Source organism: Chrysochloris asiatica, unplaced genomic scaffold, assembly GCF_000296735.1.
Source record: "Chrysochloris asiatica unplaced genomic scaffold, ChrAsi1.0 scaffold00009, whole genome shotgun sequence".
In the NCBI taxonomy this organism is placed as follows: domain Eukaryota; kingdom Metazoa; phylum Chordata; class Mammalia; order Afrosoricida; family Chrysochloridae; genus Chrysochloris; species Chrysochloris asiatica.
The window spans coordinates 22,824,934-22,845,909 of record NW_006408527.1 but is presented as its reverse complement, the minus strand read 5'-3'; the positions used below and the strand labels follow the sequence as shown (position 1 = coordinate 22,845,909).

Below are 20,976 nucleotides of genomic sequence, written 5' to 3'. Positions count from 1 at the left end.
CTGGGGAAAGCTACTCCCAGCTCAGTGATCTTCCACTCCCAAGGCTGTTGCCTATTAGCTCCAGCCTCTCCTTGGAGAGAAGAAGGCTTTCCCTCGCCAGCAGAGCTCCCAGGTCCTGACACTCCACCCCTGATGGTTCTCCATCAAACTCTTCTGCTTGTATGTTGCCTTCATCTCCTCTTCCCCAGCCCCATGCTAACAGTGCACACAGCCAGGGGCCTGTTCTCCAGCCCCAAGGTTTCATGCACATCTTCACAATTCACGACTGGGCTCTCTTCTCACTCGCCCCACCATACATGGGGCTGTGGCCCATCTCAGGCCAACTGTGGGATCATGGTTGAAGGGCATCTCTCAAAACCACAGGGTGGCACACTTGGGGTACCAAGTGCCCACAGTACCCTGCTGTCCTACCTCATCCCTAATGTCAGCCTCAGTCACTAAAGTTGCTCATGCTGTGTGTGTGTTTGACCTGGAGTGTGCATGGGCTGGGCCCACTGGGGGGTGGGAGGGTGGACAGAGGAGGCAGGGACACAGCAGTTGGGGTAGCATGGCCCTGGAGATCCAGCCAAGTCCTCCCTTTATGTCCTGGCTTGCTATTCCCCGTCTCTGAGAGTAAGAAGTAAGGCCTCCAATTTTTCTGAGCTTACTATTTTCAAAACCCTTCCTGAGAGTTTTGTTTTCTTTTAAACCATCAGGGAGTTGGCCCATTTTGGGCTGTGGTGGCAGGCTCACAGGCATTACCAAGAGCAGTACCTGGAGTGGGCGATGGTGCTACCTCAGCTGTCACCCAATGGAATGGCTTTGGCACTCTATCCCATCTCAAGACTCTATGCTGGTCTTGTTAATGCCAGCAGGTCCCGGGTGCAGTGGACAGATGGCAGGGGCCAGTCATGCTACATTACTATAGTTATGAGAGGTTAGGAAGGGCAGAGTGTGAGGATGTTATCACCTTCTGTAAGTGAAAGAGATATGGCTGTTGTTTTCTGGGGGCTACTGTTAACCGATCTACCCCTTCTTCCCCAGGCCTGGTCTCTCTCCAGTGATCCCTCTTATTTCAGTCAGGAAAGACAGTGGCTTCCTCACCAACACTCCAGACCCAAAGTTCAGGCTCTGAACTCCCCTGGAAAAGTGCACCCAGAGCCTATAATGCTCCCTACGGGACTTCCTTACCCTAGGCCGGTGGGCAGAAGGTGGAGGCCTCACACGGCACCAAGCAGGCTACTGTTACCCTCGAAGCCTTGTGTGCCCGCCCTCCATCTGCGTCAGGGAGCTGTCGGTGCTTGCACCTGGCTTCCCAAGCGATGATACATGCTCTCAGCTGCCTCCCCAAAGCCTGGTGGCTGTGCACACCCTGTCATCTGGGATGGTTGCAGGTCCTCGAAAAGGCCTTCCTGAACCCTCTCGACTGCTCCCCCAGCTGGCAATTGGCCTGAGTCCCTGGCCCTCTGGAGATAAGAGACTGGTCAGTAGACTGTAGGAAAGCCCTCTCTTATCACGTGGGGACAAATCTCCCAGCCTCACCCAAAGCACTGAGAATGGGGCTGCGGACGGCGGAAGGACACAGAGTGAGGACACAGAGTGAGTTGGTCTGTGAGGAGACCAGGGTCTGGTTCAATGTGCATACGCAGATGGGTGTGGCTGGCATCAGCTTCTGGGCAGAGACTAGGCTGCTCACACCCAGGGCTCCCTTGGCCCACCACGGGCCACGCCCCTCTCCCCAGCCTACCTTCACGAAGGAGGTGCATACCTGTCTGGCAGCCCCAATTCAGTTTCCCACCCTCTACGTCCGTCTCCCTCTCCCTCTGATGATTTTTTTTAGTCTCGAGTTACGTCATGAATGAAGTAAAATGTACGGACCTTCAATGTACATTTTGATGAGCTTCGATAAATTGCATACAAATCCAGACCCAGCACATTCCTGTCACCCCTCAGAGCCCCTCCCCTGAACAGTCAGTCTCCGTGGGCAGGGTCACCCTTTGCTTCTGTCAGTTTGTGCATGGGAAACCCTCCCTGCTGCCTTGATCAACTTGTCTCCCTGTACCACCACCTTCCTGGTAGGCAGATCTGGGTGCCCAGACTGTGACTGAGCCCATTCCCTGAGGTCTATGCACCTGCCTCTGTGCTCTCCCACAGCTCACTGCTTCCCCTCACCCCTGGCGAGGGCTCTTCCCTGGGTGTAAAGGATCCAGAGAGGCAGGACTCCTTAGGCCAGGGCTGTAGGCAGCTGAGCTTGAGTCTGAACACCGTGGGGTGGGGAGTGTTAACTTGGGAGAAACTGGTTACAATAGCAGCCCCTGGTCCAGGGCTGGAGTCAACCCAGTTGTGTAGCATGAGACTTTGCCTTCTGAACTAGGCTTTCCTTGTCATTCCCTCTTTGATTTAGGGGCATGGATTCCTTGGGTATCCATTTCCCTAATCTATAAAATGAGTAAATTATAAAGTAGTGACTTTTCAGATTGTTGAAGTGTCAAAAATGCTTTTGAAGCAATGATATTTGGAACCCCAGTGTACAAAGCAGGTAAAAGCGAAGCCATCCAGGTAGAACTGGGGATGACGAGCCCAGAACCCCTCCACCAGGAACCATCCCCTCCCAGTAGCACCAGCAAGCTCATGGGTGCCAACATACCCACTTTGAAGTTCCTAGATGAGAGATCTTGCTCCAGAAAGGGGAGTGAGTCCCAGGATCTTCTGGACACCCCAAAACACTCTTCACTATGAGAGGGGATGACAATAGAAGACAGACTCTTCCCTTGTGGGGTTATAAAAAAGAATGGAGAGGGGGTGACCAACTATTATTTACTGTGTAGTCTTTATAACTATGACCTCATTTAATTTTCATGACCATCCCACAAAGTAGGTGTTACTACCCCATTTTACAGATGGGGAAGTATGTGATCGGAGAGCGGTTGGTTACACAACTGCTTGGCGTAGAAACGTCTGCTCCCTCCAGGAATGTGGAACCACAGTGAGGAGTCAGCAGGTCAGTCGATAGAGTCCTGATCTCAATGGGGATCTCTGTTGGAGTGTAGCGTCTGTGTCATGGAAGAGGGGTGGTTCTTGCCCAGAAATTGTTGTCACCAGGGAATTTGATTGTTCAGCTTTCCCTCCTCAGCACAGCAGATGTGAACGTTTAGGAACTTTGTGGCTGAGCAGACCAATTTCCCTTCATGGCCCCTGAGGGTGGCTGAGCCCTGGAGAGAGACACAGCCTCAGATGGACAGGAGATACCAGGAGTGACAGGTGGGAAGCAGAAGACTCGATTTCAGAGCCCAGCTGTGCAAAGAACAAGAAAAGCCAGAAAGTGGGAAGCTGTTCAGGCCTTCAGTCGTCCCCTCCCCCAGGGATTCTGGGTTTTCAAGTCTCTGGCTTTTTCCAGAGTAGTTTGAAGCCTCCTGAGAACCAATAAAGCCTGCTCCCCTCAAGAATGGAAACTCTGGGAGGACAGAGACTGATTTCTACCACTTACCACCTCTTCCCAGCAGTCCTGGTGTGGTCCCGTGGGTTAATGCGCAGGACTGCAAAGTCAGTATGAACCAGATAGTTGGCGGTTCAGACTCACCAGTCGCTCCTCGGAAACTCTGTTCAGGGTCGTTATGGGTTGGACTTAACTCGATGACACTTAACAACAACACCCCTCCCCAGGGCCTGTCACTGACTACCACAGAAATTCAGAGCTAGAGTACCTGTGCTCAAGCTCATCCTAGGGCCAGAGATCCAAAGGGATCTTTTTTCTTCTCTTTCCTCCCCTTCTCCTCCCCTAGTACAGGACCTGCTGAGAACAGAATTGGCAAAAATGGGTTTCAGTTCAGCCCAGATGGGCAAGTAGGGCCAGAGGAGCTGAGGTAGGAGGCATATATATGAAGGACAGACTGGGAATGAGAGGGTGGGGGCTGGGAAAGATGCCAGCAGGGCCTCCTGCATAGAACCTGTGGAGGTAAGTAGGAGTTGCTCATGGTTTATGAATGAATGAATGTTTTATTGTGTTTCCTTGTTCTTCTTTCTCTCCTCATTTGATATTCTTGGTTTCTATGTCTTGAATATCATTGTAGTCCAATACAGTACCCACTAGCAACATGTGGTACTGTAGGGTAAGCACTGGTCTGCTAACCACAAAAACGGTAGTTCAAATCCACCAACAGCTCCTTGGAAGCCCTATAAAGGTTTCCTATAATTCGGAACCCACTTGAGGGCACTTAACAACAACAGCCACATATGGTATGGAGAACAGATTTCAAACCCTTCATACGAGACCATAAAATATCTCAATACTTTTTATATGTCACATGCTAAAATATTTTGGATATATAGCCAAACAGAATGCCATTGACTCAGTTCTGACTTACAGCAATCCCATAGGACAGAATAGAACTGATTCCTAGGGTTTTCAAGGCTGTAAATCTTCATAGAAGCAGACAGCCTCATCTTTCTCCTAAGAGGGACTGGTGGGTTCAAACTGCCAACCCTTTGATTAGCAGGCCAATGTTCAGTCCACTGTGCCACCAGGGCTATTGTTTGGATATATAGGGCTCAGAAATATAGTCTCAATTTTAATTTCACCTGTTTCTTTTTACTTTTTAATGCTGTTTTTTAAAAGTTGTTGTTGTTAGGTGTTGTCAAGCTGGTTCCAACTCGTTGCTGCTGCCACTGTGCTGATCCATCTCCTTGGAGGGCTTCCTCTTTTTCGCTGACCCTAGTTGTTATGAATCGGGCTGCTAATCTCATAGTCAGCGGTTTGAAGCTACCAGCTGTTCTGCGGGAAAAAGATGAGGGTTTCTGCTCCTGTAAAGATGTACAGCCTCGGAAACACTGTACAGGGTCGCTATGAGTAGGAACCGACTCGACGGCACTTAACAACAACCACCACTTAACCAAGCATGATATCCTTCTCTAAGGATTGGCCCCTCCCGACAATCTAAAATGGCATATGTGGTTTGCATTCTATTTCTCTTAGACAACTGTAATCTAGATGTGTTTCTTGTCAAGGTTCCCACATTGACACCCTAGGGCTCTGTCCAGGACACAGCCCTAGCCCTATCTTCCTGACTGGCCCGAACTCTGGGACCCAAGTCAAGGGCCTGTGAGCAGGGGTCAAGATTGTCAGAGGCCAAGTGTTTACACTAGATTCACAGCCTATCAGAGCAGGTGAAGAAACCGAGCCCAGAGGGAAACACTGATTGTCCAAGGTCACCAGCTGGGCTCCAGATCTGAGTAGAGAGCCAGCAGGTTGAGGAGGAAACTAGTAAACATGGCACTAAGAAAAAGCACAGCAGGAAGGGGCTGCTCCTTATCAGGGATCTTATCTATGTGATCTCCTTTAATCTGGCATCAGGTGTAAGGGGTAGATCATATCTCCATTTATGAATGAGGAAACTGGGGCTCTGAGATGTTAACTCACTTGACCTATGTCACATGGCCAGTAAGTGGTGCAGCCATGATTCAGATAAAATGTATGAATGTGAAAGCCTGCACTCTTCTAGCTTATCCTGTGAGATATTTTCCAGGGTTTGGGCGGTGGCAGTGAGATGTGGGAATTCCATCCAACAAAGAGAGAAAGAATGAGCTTCAGAGTCAGAGAAACGATGAGGAAGTACTACTGGTGTTCTGTGACGACACCCCCAGTCCCTCTGCATGCCTGGACCTGGAATCATCATCTGCCATTTGCAGTGGGACAGTTTGCCTGGCTTCACTGGGATTGACAAGTGACCTGTGCTGTGGTGGCTCTGCTATCCAGACAATGACCAATGTCAATGGAATGTTGAAGGCCAGGCCAAGCAGTTGACCCAAAATGGAACCTGTGGGTTGCAGGTCTCAAGGATCTTGACTCTGGTTAACATGAGAAAGACCAAGGCCAGTTTATTGCTACTGGTCTGGGTAATTAATGACTTAATGACCTTTGAGGAGACAAAAGGAGCAGAAAGAGCCATTTATAAGCTCAGAGCACATGACCCCAAATGATGGGATCCCCATCAAGGGACTGCAGCCCTAACCAGACACAGCTTACAGGTGCTGGGAACTGGTCCCCAGGGCCCAGGACCTGTGGTTGTAGCATGGGATGGCAGGCATCACCTCTGATTAGTTGGGACCAGTCACTCACTGTTCCCTTCCCAAACTACTTTGCACTAGTTCTGTAGGCCACAGCTGAGGACACTCCCTGTTTTTTCTCCACATGCACAATTACCAGGTCCTGCCTCAGAACCTTTGTAGGGAGCCTTTCTTACTCCTGGGGCATGCTGCCTCTGAGGGTGCTATTTAACTTCCACCTTGGGACGCCAGGTCTGGTCACTCCATTCAGCTTCCTGGATGCACTTAAGTCCTTATTTTATCAGAAGTGCCTGTGCTGTGTGTATTGTACTTCTGTACAGTAAGTTCCTTCCTGTGTCCCTCCAAGTCTTGAGTTCCTCATCCATAACAGAGTAATACTACCTACCCTACAGACCAAGCAAGGTTAAGTAAGAGAATCTGGCAAAACAGAAGCTCTTCAAACCCTGCTTATTCTTCAAGGTTCAGCTCATACCCATTTCTTCCAAGAAGCCTCCTCCTGTGTCCAGGCCATTTGGTCATCACAGAGGTTCCACTGAACTCATGAAATCAGGCCAACACATTCATTCACCCCATGACAGCGCACAGAACTGACCACTTCTGCTGTAGCACTGATTTTTGCCACAGTCACTCCCCCCACCCCCTCACCCGATCGAAGAGGAGGGCGGGGTTGAGATGAGTGGGGGTAGGTGATAGGTTGACTAGCGATGACGTGCGGGTAGGGAGAGAGGAAGTGCCGGTAGGGCGAGATAAAACACGGTAGGCAGCCATTTTATTATGCATGTGGATGAGGGATTCTATCATTCTAGCCTTTTATTTTTATGGGTACAGGGGCGGAGGTCATTTCTTTTGGAGCTGCTTCCAGATGGAAGGGGGCAAAGAGGAGGTAACTATGTATCTGGCGTGTTCTTCTGTCTGGCTGGTCCTGTTGCTTGACGGTGATTGGTATCTGGCTATGAGGAATTCGCCCACCGTCTGGTTTGTGAAGGCCCTCATGCGTTCCTGAAGAAAATTTTGAAGACAGTGAAACAGGTAAGGGTCAAGGGAAGATTATAGTTAATGGCCCTAGGAAGGGAAGGAGCCAAGGCCACCAGGAGAACATTAGAGTCCAACCATGGTTTGTTTAACTTGATTTTGTAAAGCAAGGAGGGTGTCTGCTACCTTCTCCATGTCCCCGTTCAGGGCCTCTGATAAGTTTTTGTAATAGATGTATGTTGTTGTTATTGTTGTCATGTGCCGTGGAGTTGGTCCCGACTCATAGCGACCCTGTACAGGGTTTCCGAGGCTGTAATCTTTACGGGAGCAGAAAGCCTCATCTTTCTCCTGCGGAACAGCTGGTAGTTTCAAACTGCTGACCCTGAGGTTCACAGCCCAATTCGTAACCATGGATGTTCCTAATCAGATGGGGTTTAGATTTGGGCCACAGGGATTAAATATGTGACCCCACACAGGTGTTGCGTGGGTAGGCATTTGAAAATCTTTTCCATATTAGAAAAATATTCCTTTTGGCCCACATGTTGGGTTGCTTACCTTTATACCAGGACTTTGGAAGGGAGAAGGAGGAAAGGTTGGTGATGTTGTTGTGGTTATGAATGTAGGTGAGGTTGGTGGAATTACTGAGGCCAATCTCCGTGAGGAGAGGTCCTGTGTAGTGTATGGTGATTGTATTAGGATATGATTTAGGGACTGGTTCGGCGGGAATGGCTGAGTACCCTAGGTCCCTATAGGGCAAACAAACCCAGCATGAGGTTTTATTGAATATGGTTCCTATTTCAGTGATTAGCGTGTGATGGGGTTGGCGGATGCTGTCAGGATCTAGCTACGTTTGTAGCCCTTTATATCCTGGGTCCAGCCATTGTGTGAGGTTTTTTGTGGCTTCTACACTTACGTTTTTCCTCACTGCATCTGCCATCGCCCCCACCCCATCTGACATGCCTAATTGGGTTTGATATGTCCAGCAGACAGGTTTGTTGCACCACTTTTTCAAGCTGTGGATTGGGAAGCCACGCAGTTAGAGAGTTTGGATAGGTACCATACTCTGATTCCACAAAACTGCTTGGTGACAGGTGTTTGTCCCAGATAGCAAGCAGAATGCATAAGGTTCAGGACACTGGAGCAGTCCGTGGCTGTATGAGGGGGTTGAGTATGTTTTGCCATTTTGACTAAGGCATAAACTGATCATGAAGGTTGAGATAAAGAGTACGGAAACATACTGGGATGATAAGTCCCACTATGAGTGGAAAGAGTAAGGCAAAGAGTATTCGAGAATGGTGAGGCCACTCGGGGTGAGACAGTGAAGAAGCCTACTGCAAGGACGATAGTGCACCAAAGGGGGCGAGGAAGGATGGGTGGCCAGTTACCATGGAGGTATGTCTAAGGGAGTATGTGGAGGTAGAGCTAGCCAGCAGAGGAGAAAGACTGTCAGCAAAGAGATTTCATCTGGTGAGAAATCAGAGAGACAGTGTCCTGGAGAACTAGGTCTTTGATCCAGGATAGGATAATGTCAGGAGTGTTAGCCTTTGGAAAGAACCACTGGAGGTCCTGGCCCACCTGGTCGAGGAAGCAGGAAAATCGGTTGACTAGGCACGAGTCTTGCATTTATTCCTCTGGGATGCAGGTGGGTTTGAGCTTGGTCAGTCCTGAAACCTGGACTGTTACCCTGGGTTCGCTGTGAGTTATTTCCGTGGGGGCTGGTTATCCCAGGCACCTTCAGTCCTCTGTGGCCAGTCCTCTGGTAGAGCAAACCCCTTTCCTTGGTGGGACTGGGGGGTGGGGGTTATTGATCCCTTCCCTCTCGAGAAAAGAGCAATCAACCTTCCAGTGTCCCTCCTGTTTGCAAGCAGGGCATGGGCCAGAGGGAGGACGAGGGCTAGGGCAGTTTTTTGCCCAATGATCTTCTCGGTTACACTTGAAGCAGGGCCCAGGCGGTGCCCCAGAGGGTATTCTACCCCTTCTTTGGTCTGGAACCCTGTAGAGCATTGGCCAGTAACAGATATTTTGCCTTGTCTATGTCCGGGGCCAACAGAGATGAAATGAGTGTTAATGACTGTTATGCCTACTGGGGATGTTGGATCTAGTTTGGTGTATTTTTGTAGGGCCACAGTTAGACGTGATAGAAATTGGACTGGATTTTCATCTGAATTTTGGGTGATATTGCTCATCTGTAGTTGACTGCTTTATGAGCAGTTCTCTTTAAGCCTTCCACAAGGCAAAGAATCATATGATCTCTAAGTCCACAGTTGGCATGGCCTGGTTGATAATCCCAAGAGGGATTTTCTTGGGGGAACTGCCTGAGCTCCCACTGGCTTTTTGTTGCTCATAGCATGCACCTTGTCAGAAATGAGAGTGATGTAGAGGTCGTGTCAGGTGAGGTAATAGGAATGAGTGAGGTATCTGAATTCTTTTGATGTTGGTGTCTGGATCAGAGGAGAAATGTCCTAGCCTCTTTTCGATTTGTGAGAGGTCAGATAGGGAAAAGGGAATATGGACACGGACAATGCCCTCTGCCCCAGTCACCTCGAGTAATAGCATCAGGGGTGCAGGCAGTGGCGGGTATTGGGATGGTTGAGAGTGGTCTCAGGACCAAGTATGTGGTGGCGAGAGAGGGAGTAGGTGAGATTTGACTGCCAGATGGTGGTGGAACAGAGTCATGGGGAGAAGGAGAGGGAAGAGGAGGTAGGCACGGAAGAGGAGGAAGGGTTGAATGGAGAGTGGAGTGCAAGTGGGGCATGGGCATGGTCTGATGGGTCAAAAGAGGAATTGTCTGGGAGGGAGCTTGGGTCTTGGGTGGGGAGTGGTTTCTCATGGGCTAGAATGTTTTGCTAAGGGGAGCAAGTCAGCTAGAGAGAAGGATGAGAACAGAGAGAAAAGAAAGCCTGTACATAGGAGACCTCAGGCCACTTGCTGCTGCGCTGACAGAAGTTATCAAGGTCATGAAGGATATTGAAATTGAAGGTGCTATTCTCCAGCCATTAGGAACCATTTTCTTGATTACAGAAAAAGAGTAAGCATTGCTTGATATCAGGTTGTAGCCCTAGCGCCTTAAGATTGCGCAGGAGACAACCCAAGGGTGTGGAGTGAGGCAATTTAGAAGGTAAGGTTCCCATGATAACTGTGGCCAGAAAGTTAGGGTGAGGATCAGGAAGCCTCCGAGGAGAAGGGCAAAGAGAGGCGCATCGTCATCTCTCTTGCCAGACCCCTGAGAGAAGAGAAAGGAATTGAGCTGACGGGGGCATCCCCCGAGAGCAGCAATCCTGGGCCACAGGCTGAGAAGAGTCCATCTGGCCTACCGCTAGGACTTAGACTTGAAAACACAGAGGACCTGAGAAAGGGAGGCATGCCCCAACACTCACCCTGAGATTGTTGACCGGTATGTGGCTATAAAAGTCAGCAGTGGCAATTGATGAGGGCCCCTGGATGGGTGTTTGGTTGGCAGGTTCAGGAGGGACAGCCGGGAAGCGGTTCAACCCCAGAGCTGGGGATTGTTGCAGGTCCTGGAAAAGTCCCTCCCGGGTTTCGGCACCATAAATGTGAGACGGAATGAGCTGGAACACAAACACCCATGTGTAAGGCTTTATTGAGTGTGGAAGGAAAGAGACCTGCTACACTCATTTTAACCTTCCCTTTAATGTTTTTTACATAATGATTCTCCTGATTTTGTTGAAAAGGCATATGCTTTCTATAAAAAGCAAAGCAGCACAGAAATATGCAAGAAGAAAGTAATAAATTACTCCAAAGTTTGTCATACATGAATAACCAACAAAAACATCAGTTGCATCAATCCCAACATATCTCTAAGTAAATACAGATAGCTGATGGATAAAACAAGTTGTTGTCCATTTAATTCCAATTCATGGCGACCCCATGTTTGTCAAAGTAGAACTGTATTTCTTAGGTTCTTTAATGACTGAATTTTCAAAATAGATCATCAGACCTTTCTCCAAAGTTGCCTCTGATTGAATTTGAACCTCCAACCTTTCTGTTTGTACTGCCCTGGGATAAACAAAGTAATTTTATAAGAATAAGATTTTAGATTTCCAGCAATAGGGCAGCTAGGTAGACACACTACACAGACCCTCTACAACAGAGGTGGGGAACATTTGGCCCACGAGCCATATATGGCCTTTGAAATCATTTGGTCTGGCCCTGCCAAGGCAACTGCAGTTCCAGCCATCACATTAGGGATGAGCTCGTTAAATGTTTGACTAAATATAGCAGGATAATGTTTAAGTTGATAATTTTGTATGGCCTGCGATTGGTGTTATAAATTTTGGCAGAAGAAAGATTCCCCACCCCTGCTATACAAGAAAACTACAAGAGACCAAATACAGTAGACACAGATGAAAATTTTGGTACCCTGAACTTCAGAAGAAAGGTCAGAGAGGTGGATGGAGTGCTTGCTGGGAGGAGAGGCCAAGCAGGGACAGTGAGAGAGACTGGTGAACAACTGGACATCTATGTGAGCAGTTTGGCAGCAGATGGAGACCTGGCAGAGCAGATTCATGCAGAGGTGGGAGAGGTGCAATTTCTTCTTTTCCTCCATGTTCCCCTGGTGATCAAACATATGGCCAGCTCCCATCTACATCCACCTCTGGGAGTTCAGAGCAAAGTGGTTAGAAACCAGTGTGAGTTGGGTCCAGCTGCACCCCTTTGGTATGCGGCTTTGGTGCCTGTGTTCAGGTGGACTTGGCTCCAGACCTACAAAACCTGCAGAATTACCAAACCAGCATTTAACCAGTGGTTCCCAACTACCCTGTGGTCCTAACAGACACTGAAACCAGCTCCATCAAGGGCCCCCACAGACTACTTCTGGACTGAGTGCCCTGAACACAGACAACAGCAAGGGCAATAGGAATTCCATCTAGGACTAGGAGCTCTATTGTCACATCCCTTTTACAACCACCTAGTAAGCTCCTTGAATTGCAGGAGCCCACCAGAGATTTCTTCCCTCTGGGTCCAACAACTGCACTGTTGGTTTTTACAAACACAACAACCCTATAATGCCCCAGATGCAACAGACAATTTTAGCTCATGTGAAGAAACAAGAGAGAATGACTCACACAAATGACCAAGATGCGGAGCCAGACAACATTTCTAAGAAAAAAAGTTCATGGAAGTAACGGAAAAAGAATTCAAAAGAATGATATTTTGATACCTTTAGTGGATTGACAGAAAGATCACAGAAAGTAAGGAAAACACAGAAAAAAATTAGAACAAATTCAGAAAAATATTACAAGAACAAACAGACAAATAAATGCAAATTTTGAAACAACAGAAAATCTGCAAATATAAATCTAGAAGATTAATACTTAGATCTCGTAAGTGGACAATACACTGAAAGGACAAAGGAGATGAATCAAAGCAATGGAAGCCCACATTAGTGAACTTGAAGATAAACCTCTCAGTACTAGTATGCTAGAACAATCAGAAAAAAAGAATGAGGAAATCCAATAAAAGCCTAAGAGTTATGTGAGACACCATGAAGAAGAACAATTTACAGGTTATTGGAATTCCAGAACAGGAAGTGATAATAAAAAACAGAAAATTATTGAAGAGTTGTTGGAAGAAAACTTCCCTAATATCATGAAAGATGAGAAAATGAGCATACAAGTAGCTGAATGAAGGCCAAACAGGATAGCTCTTAAAAGAAAATCACCAAGAAATATCATAATCAAACTTCCAAAAATCAAAGATAGGAAAGAATCCTGAGAGCAGCTCAAGAAAAATGAAAAGTTACCTATAAAGAAGGACCAGTAAGACTAAGCTCTGATTTCTCAGCAAAAATCATTCAGGCAAGATGACAAAGGAATGACACGTACAAAACTCTGAAAGAAAAAAATTGCCAACCAAGAATCATATACTAAGGAAAGCTGTCTCTCAAATGCAATGGCAAAATCAGGACATTACCTGTTAAACAGAAATCAAAGGAATTTGTAATGACCATACCAAAAGTACAAAAAATGCTAAAGGGTGCTCTTTTGACTGAGAATCAACAACAGCAGACAACAACCTGAGATGAACATATATGACAATACCTCCCAGAACTCAATCCAGATATAGAAGTATTCAAAGTGAAACAAACCTACAAGACTGAAAATAGGGGACCAGAGATACCAATGTATAACGAAGTCAACTACAAAGCAAAAAGAGGGAGTAGTGTAGATACAGAAGTTCTAAATGGCAAGGAAATCAAGTAGATTTCAAGATAAACCAGACTATTTAAGCAGGAGGAAAATAATAAATTACAGGATAACCTCAAAGAAAAATAATACACCTATACATCAAAATAAAAAAAGAAGAAAATCAGAAAGATTCAGTAAACATTAATAGAACAGATGTGAAAGTGATAAGAAGACCCACAAAGTTAATTCAGCTTAGAAAATTATGTGGAACAAAGAATCTAGCAGCAGCACCACAAAATGGCAGTAATCAATCCATACCTATTGATAATTTTACTGAATGTAAATGGATTAAACATATTAGTCAAAAGATGTGAAGAGCAGCATGGATAAGAAAACAGGATCCTTTAACATGCTGTCTACAAGATACATATTCAAAAGATGGAGACATCCTAAATGCCTATCAAAAGAAGAATGGTTAAACCAACTTTGGTACATACATACAATGGAATACTACAAAATGTTGAAGAATAATGATGAATCTGTGAAACACCCCATGACATGGTTGAACCTGAAGTGCATTCTGCTGAGTAAAGTTAGTCAATCACAAAAGGACAAATATTGCATGAGACCAGTGTTGTCAAAGAAAATAAAAAGGAAAGAAAATGTTTTCTTTGTAAAAGAAGCAATCTATGATGGCTATGGGGCTTGAGGGGAATTATTCACATGTTAACATGGGTGACAGGGCAGGCAATATTCAACAAGAGGGAGGTTAGCAGAGGAAAGATGAAGGTTGCAGAGGACACAAGAAGGAATGCAATAGTTAAAGTGAATAGAGTAAACATTGTTAACTGTTGGTACATGGAAGGGATTGCAGCCATGCTGTGAAGCAAAATATATGATTTGTTGAATGTAAAACAGATGATCTGCTCTGTAAACCTTCATGCAATTGACAATAAAAAGTTGGGGGGAAAAAAGAGAGAATGAGATTGTATGTTACATGCTGCTTCTAATAAATAAAAATAATGTTTATTTTAATTTATATATGTAAAAATTAAAAAAAACATTGCTACTAGGGAGTCCTGGTGTGGTGCTGTGGCTAATGTGCCAGACTGTAAAACCATTTGAACTGCAAGGTCGGTGGTTCAAGCTCACCAGTTGCTCCTCAGAAATCGGAACCAACTTGACAGCACTTAACAACAACTAGGGTTCCATACATGCATGGGTTTATTCCAAACTAAACATGACTCTGTGATTAGTGGATGGCTGCACACAGTTTCTCTCATTAATACACTTTTCTTAGTTTCATTAGGATGCCTTCAAAAAAAGGTCCAATCAAAGCAGTGTCCTCCGAGTGTTATCTGTTGGTGCAGTTAAATGCAAGGCAGAGAAATCAGTTCAGAAGATTATGAAGACTATTTTTTTTGGATTCCAAAGGGACCATCTTGATAGATTTTCTCAAAGGATAGAGGATGATCACAGGGACTTGCTATGAAGGAATTTTTAAGAAATTTGAAAACTGCATTGGTGAGAAAAAGGCTAGGAAACTTACACCAAGGAATTTTTTCCCATAATGATAATGTACCTGTTGATTCTAGGAGGGTACCAAGGGCTGTCCTAGGAGAATTTCATTAGGGAACCTTACCCCACCCACCATACAACCCTGACCTTTTCCCCACCAGACTTCGTTTTTTGTTCCCTAAACCCAACAAAGAACATTTAAAAAGGAGCACAAAGTTGAGTCCCTTGAGGATGCCAAAATGACATTTTAAAGTGGTGTTAATCAAAGAACGAAGAATTCTTCAGAAATGGGTCAGAGAGATGGAAATACCACTTTTAGAAGTGCATAGACCTAGATGAGTGATATGTCAAGAAACAGTAGCTTCACATTTTTGTTTAATAAAGGGTTTTGTGATATTTTATAGCAATACTTTTTGACTGACTCGTGTATAAACAGGAAAATAAAGCTGAAGTTGTTGCTCAAATTTGACTAAATGTTTCTTAACCACAAGCGGCATTTGTACCAGTAAGATTCCTCTATGAATAAGAATATGAATTTAAAAAATCCATTAAGAGGTCATAGTCAATTTTAGAAATTATGCTTACATTTTATGATGTCACCGGCTCCTTGTCACTGGCTCCTTGCTATGAAAGATGAGGAAATTAACACCCTATGCTTCATCCCACTCCTCTTCTCCCCTTTCCTGGTCTTTTTTGCTTGCTTAGCTTTCATTTTGTGAGGTTATTTAAATGTGTATATCCTGCTCTGCAACAATTCTACATTTAAATAAGAACAGTTTTTATAACCTCTCCTTTCTTCTGTGGGTTCTCAACCCCTGAGTCCTTTAGTTGGAATCATTCACAGTTTTCTGGACTTTTTTGTCAGGTTGTAAGTTCACTACAGACTCATCCCCTCGGAGAATGCCTTCATGGTCATTAGACTTGAGCACAATATCTTGGTATAGTGGGTCATACTTTCATTCTTGTTTTGTGAGCATTGCTTCATTTTCTTTGAGCGAGCACTGATTGTGAAGTCTGAAGCTCATCAGGTTTTCCCTCTTGTAATGACTTGTTCTTTTCTGCCTGGATGCCTGAAAAATGCTTTATGTTGAGGTTCAATAACTTAAACAGGATATGTCTCAGTGTTGATCATTCTCTCTGAAAGTTTTTTTTCTTTTCTTTCTTTCTGGTATACCATGTGCCCTTCTAAGGGAGGCACCTTTGTGCTGCCATGGTTAAAGCACTTGACCAGCTAACCAAAAGATTGATGTTTCAAATCCACCTGCCTCTCCATAGGAGAAAGATGCAGCAGTGTGTGTCCATAGAGATTTGCAGCCTTGGAAACCCTAGGGGGCAGTTCTACTCTGTCTATATGGTCACTATAGGTCAGAATCCATGTGACAACAAGTTTATCTAAGGGGAAATTGTTTTCTGTCTTTTCTATTTCCTTAGTATGGCTCTTGACTTTAGGAATATGGATTATTCTTATGTTGCTCTTGCTGTTAAGCGCTATCTAGTCAGTAAAGGATTTCCAAGGAGCGGCTGATAGGTTTGAACCATCGGCCTGTAATTAGCAGTCCAGTGCTTATCCTACAGCGCCTTAATCTTTTCTTGCTGCCCTCCACACCTGTCATCTTCTCTCTGTTTTATTCCCTTTCCCCCACCCCTCGGTACTTATTATCATCATCTCAAGCCTTTCCTTTATGTGGTTCTGTTTTCAGCGTTGTCTGTTGTTGCTTCTAAATCATTTCCTAGATATGTAATTATCATTATTCTTACTTTGTTTTCTTAACCCTGCCATCTCTTTTCATCTCATCAGTTTTGCTATTATCTAGTCTTCAAATTCATCCTGTATTAATGTGCTCAAAACTGAAGCACTGGTGAGGAATCCGTTTCCGTTTTTAGCTTAGACTTTCTTCCACACTGGATTCTTCATCTGTCATTTTCATACTACATTCCTTCCTGCCTACCACCCTCCCCACGTAGTCCATTTTCATAGTTGCTGTGCTATTTCTTCTTCATATTGCTCATGCTAGCATGGGCAGCTCTGTCCACACCCTCTATTGGCTTTGCTATAATGCATGTAAGTGCCCTGGATTGCCTCATGTGCATAAATCTTACCCTCATGCCTGTGGCCTCCTCAGAAACAAGGACCATGTTTAATTTTTCTCTAACCTCGGTGCTGTGCCTTGATACACTGCTGGACCCAAGCACACAGAATTGAATGTCTGAGTTTTGTCTAGGACGCTTAGAGGTTGGGGCTAGATTAAGTTCTCAACTCTTAAAACTCTTGAAAGGTATATATATATATATAAAGGAGTACTGGTGTAATGCTGTGGGTTAATGCAGTAGACTGCAAGGTTGATTTGAATCGCAAGGTCGGAGGTTCAAGCTCATCAGCCACTCCTTGGAAATCTTATCCAGGGTCACTATAGGTCAGAACTGACTTGACTTAACACACTAAATAACAACAACATATATATAAATGATTCTGAACAGCAGTTCTGGAAGTTTATTGGTTTACTATTTATGGAAAAAATATGCTTAACTTGCAGCAAGAGAAATTAAGTTTTTCATAAAGCAGAGCTTGCTAAATTCCAAGAGTTTGCTTGCCACTGACTTATATGAGGGAGTGCGGTGACTCCATACAAAAACCACAAGGTCGGCAGTTCTAGGCCAGCTGCTTTGCAGGAGAAAGGTAAGATTTTCTGCTCTCACGAAGATTTAAAGCCTCAGAAATCCTATACAGGGTCGCCATGAGTCAGAACCGAAAAGATGTAACTTGACTACAACAACTTATGCAAACTTCGTTGTTGTTGTTATTAAGTGCCATTGGGTTGGTTCCGACTCATAGTGATCCTGTATAGGGTTTTTGAGGAGCAGCTGGTGAGCTTGCACTGCCAACCTTTCAGTTGAAACCAACTTGGCAGCCCAGTGCATTAACCTGCAGCGCCATAACAGGACTCAAAACGTTACAAACTTTACTGGATCCCCTGGAGTGGGGATGGAGTTTTGCTTATCCTACGGGAGAAAGATGAGGCTTTCTGCTCCCGTAAAGATTTACAGCCTTGGAAACCCTGTACAGGGTCGTTATGGGTCGGAATCGACTTGATAGCACTTAACAACAACAACATCTTCTCTAGATGAAAAAGTTGCATTGTAAAGTCCCACATCTCACACTTATCCTGTCCAAGAAAAGCTTTCTTGAGTAAACTCCAGCAACCATCAGCACTTAATCAATACCTGCTCTGTGCCAGGCACTGTATGCTTATCTTCCCGCTCAAACCTATCCTGTTGTTTTTAAGATCCATCAAGTCAATTCCAATTCATAGTGACCCTGTATAATGTTTTCGAGGAGCAGCTAGTGGGTTTGAACTGTCAGCCTTGTAGTTCACAGTCCAGTGCTGATCCTATAGTGTCACACTAAAGCTACCCTACAAGTTAGTTTTCTCCAATCTCCTTTTACACATGAGCAAAGGAAATGGGATAGGGCTTGGAGGCTAGAAATCAAGATGTTCTAGGTAGTCGGAGCAAAAAGGGTGAAGTGGTAGAATTAGAAGTGAGAAAAGGCATTGTTTCTGATTAGTCTCCATGACTCTGAGACCAGAACAAAATGGTACCTGGCTACCACTACCAATTGCTTTAAAAGGGATCACATTAGAAGGTCCCGGATAGAGTGGTAGAAAATGTGGGAAAATATTCAAAGTTATTTAAAGAAACAAACAAATCAGGTTTAATGGCCAGAAAAAGACTGGAAGAGCCCCAGTCTCTGGTTCTCAGCAACACTTCAGGTCTGAAAAGGAACTCACCCTTGTGGCAAAATTTTCAGCCACGCAGTAGATAGGTATATAGGGGGGACAACAACACTTGTAAGATATGCTCACAATGGAATGATCAATCATTCACAATCAAAAAGGAAACATTTACCTAAGGACAAAATAGAAAAAGGATGGGAAGGTGAGTGGAATGGAGACTAGAACCATAGGGAGGAAGCAGGATGACTGTTGTTTCATGGAAAGGAGTGCAATCATAGAGCTGCAAAAAGTGTATAATTTGTTGAATGTAAAACTGATGATCTTGTCTGTAAATCTTCACTCAATTTACAATAAAAAGCTAAAACCACCACCACCAACAACAAAAAGACAATGTTTCTCAAAGAAGGACCTCAGACCATCTGCATCAAGAACTAGAGTGACCTTTAGAAATTAATATTCCTGAGCCTCACCCCAGACTCGAGAGGGTTCCTAAAATGCATCTTTTCAAAGTACTGCCAGCTGATTCATGTGTTCTCTAGTGTTTGAGCCATTGACTGGAATAAAGTAGACTGATTAGCAACAAGAAACTGAGCTGCAGGAGTGTGTGAAAACAACCGGTCTCATCAAGACGAACAAATTTGTCAATTGGCTTAACATTGTCAATTGGCTTAATATTCTACATACTATTTTAATGAGTAGGGACTGGGATCTTAAAAGTTCATGAGCTTCCATCTAAGTTGCAGCTATTGGTCACTCCCTGTGCTGAGGAAAGAAGAGTGATGAAAATTGAAAACACTTGGAAACAGTGAGTCCAATGGACTAATGGAACATGTGAACATCAATCCCCACCAACCTGAGATGAGAACAACTTGATGGTGCCTGCCTGCCATTGCCAACCGCTCTGAAAGGTTTCAAGTTCAGAAGGTTTTGGAGAGAATGAGAGAAAATGTAGAACAAAACTCAAAAGCAATTTTTAAGGACCAGGCTTACTAGTCAGAAAAAGAATGGAGGAACCTTGAGACTGTGACCTTTGGTCACCTTTCAGGTCTGGAACTGAACTCACCCCTTGTGGATAAATTTTCAGTCAGTAGTTAGTTATATAGTGGAGATAACAACATCACTAGTGAGGCATGCACACCACAGACTGCTGGTCAGCCATTCAAGATCAAAAGGGCAAAATTCAGGAGTGTTAGGAAAGAAAGAGAAATAGAAACAAGAACCACAGGGAACCACTGAGAAAAAAAAAAAAAAAAAAAAGATGACCAAAATCTCCCCAGAATCTCCTCAGTATCCAGGATCCTTTGGGAACCTACATTATTTCTGTGGATCCTGGGTCCTCTACTTGGCTGCTGTGGTAGAAGCTCCACCTTCTCTGGCCAGACCAGACATGGCTCCCTCAGCAAACAGCAGCAGCTCCAGGCAGGCAGGTGTTTAGAACTGGAGGATCTGAAGGCCGCCTTTCTATCACTGCCTGGCTCTCTTCTACAGTGACCCTCACACGTCGACATCCCAGGATGATTTATTGTTCACAGAGGTATTTGCAGGGAAAGCAGGAGCTCTTGGGCCTGGAAGCAGGTGGACAGTAGCTGACCACCAGGAGAATCATGCACAGTCATGAGTTGATATGTGTGGAGTCGCCTGAGAAACAGTGGTGCTGTTATCACTGCTTGTATGCCCCACAGACCAAGCTCTCCCCAGCTCCAAACAGCCCACAAATAATTGCCACAGATACCGCAAAGATAAGGATGCCGCCAAGCTGCCTTAACGCTGGGAATCAGGGATGTGAAGTCTGCTGAGACTCTCACTTCATCTCTCCTCCCTGTGTCTCTGCAGCTTCATTTTCTCTCTTGGGATCTCTGCCTGCCAGTAACTACAAAGGACAAATGGCTTCCCACTACCCAGAAACACTCACTCTTGCTCAGTTCCAATTCCATGTTTTGTATCTGGAGTGGCTGAAGCAAGAGAGGGTCAATCAACAATGGCCAGGGCTAATACCAATGTACATGGCTGCCAGGTGGGTGCTCCACAGCTGCTATGTCTAAATGAATTGGAGGAAGGAATAAGTTCTTAAAACAGGCCCATTCAATGGAAAATGACAAAGGTATCAGGCCACTTTCATGACTTGTGAACATTAGTACATACAATTCTTTGCCACTTAAGAACTCCTCAAACTCTGACCATCCTACCCAACCCCTTAGGTCTCCCCAACCTGTCCCCACATCTCTGCCTTTGCACATACTCCTTTTGCCTACAAAATTCCTGCTCAACCTTTAAGAGCCACCTCCAAAATCACATCTTGTGAGAGAGCGAGTAAGGAAGGAACAGCATTGGACATAAATCTACTTCAGGCTGCAAGTCCCAGCTCATTCCTCCATCCCAGGTTCTAATGAATTTTCTGCATAATGTAGTTGCTAACTTTCAGACCTTTCCCAACATTATCCAGGGCCAACCTCACTACCGCTGCCACACCCGAGTCCATCAATGATGCCACCTGGCTGATCCATCTCATTGGGGGTCTTCCTCTTTTTCTCTGACCTTCCACCCTACCCAGCATGACATCCTTC

At 45.1% G+C, this 20,976-nt stretch overlaps 1 protein-coding gene across 1 annotated transcript in view; it reads left to right on the top strand.

Annotated features, from left to right (window-relative positions):
- IGFN1 (immunoglobulin-like and fibronectin type III domain containing 1) overlaps positions 1-20,976 on the top strand; it is a 100,356-nt gene that overhangs the window by 57,830 nt on the left and 21,550 nt on the right. The window lies entirely within an intron of this gene.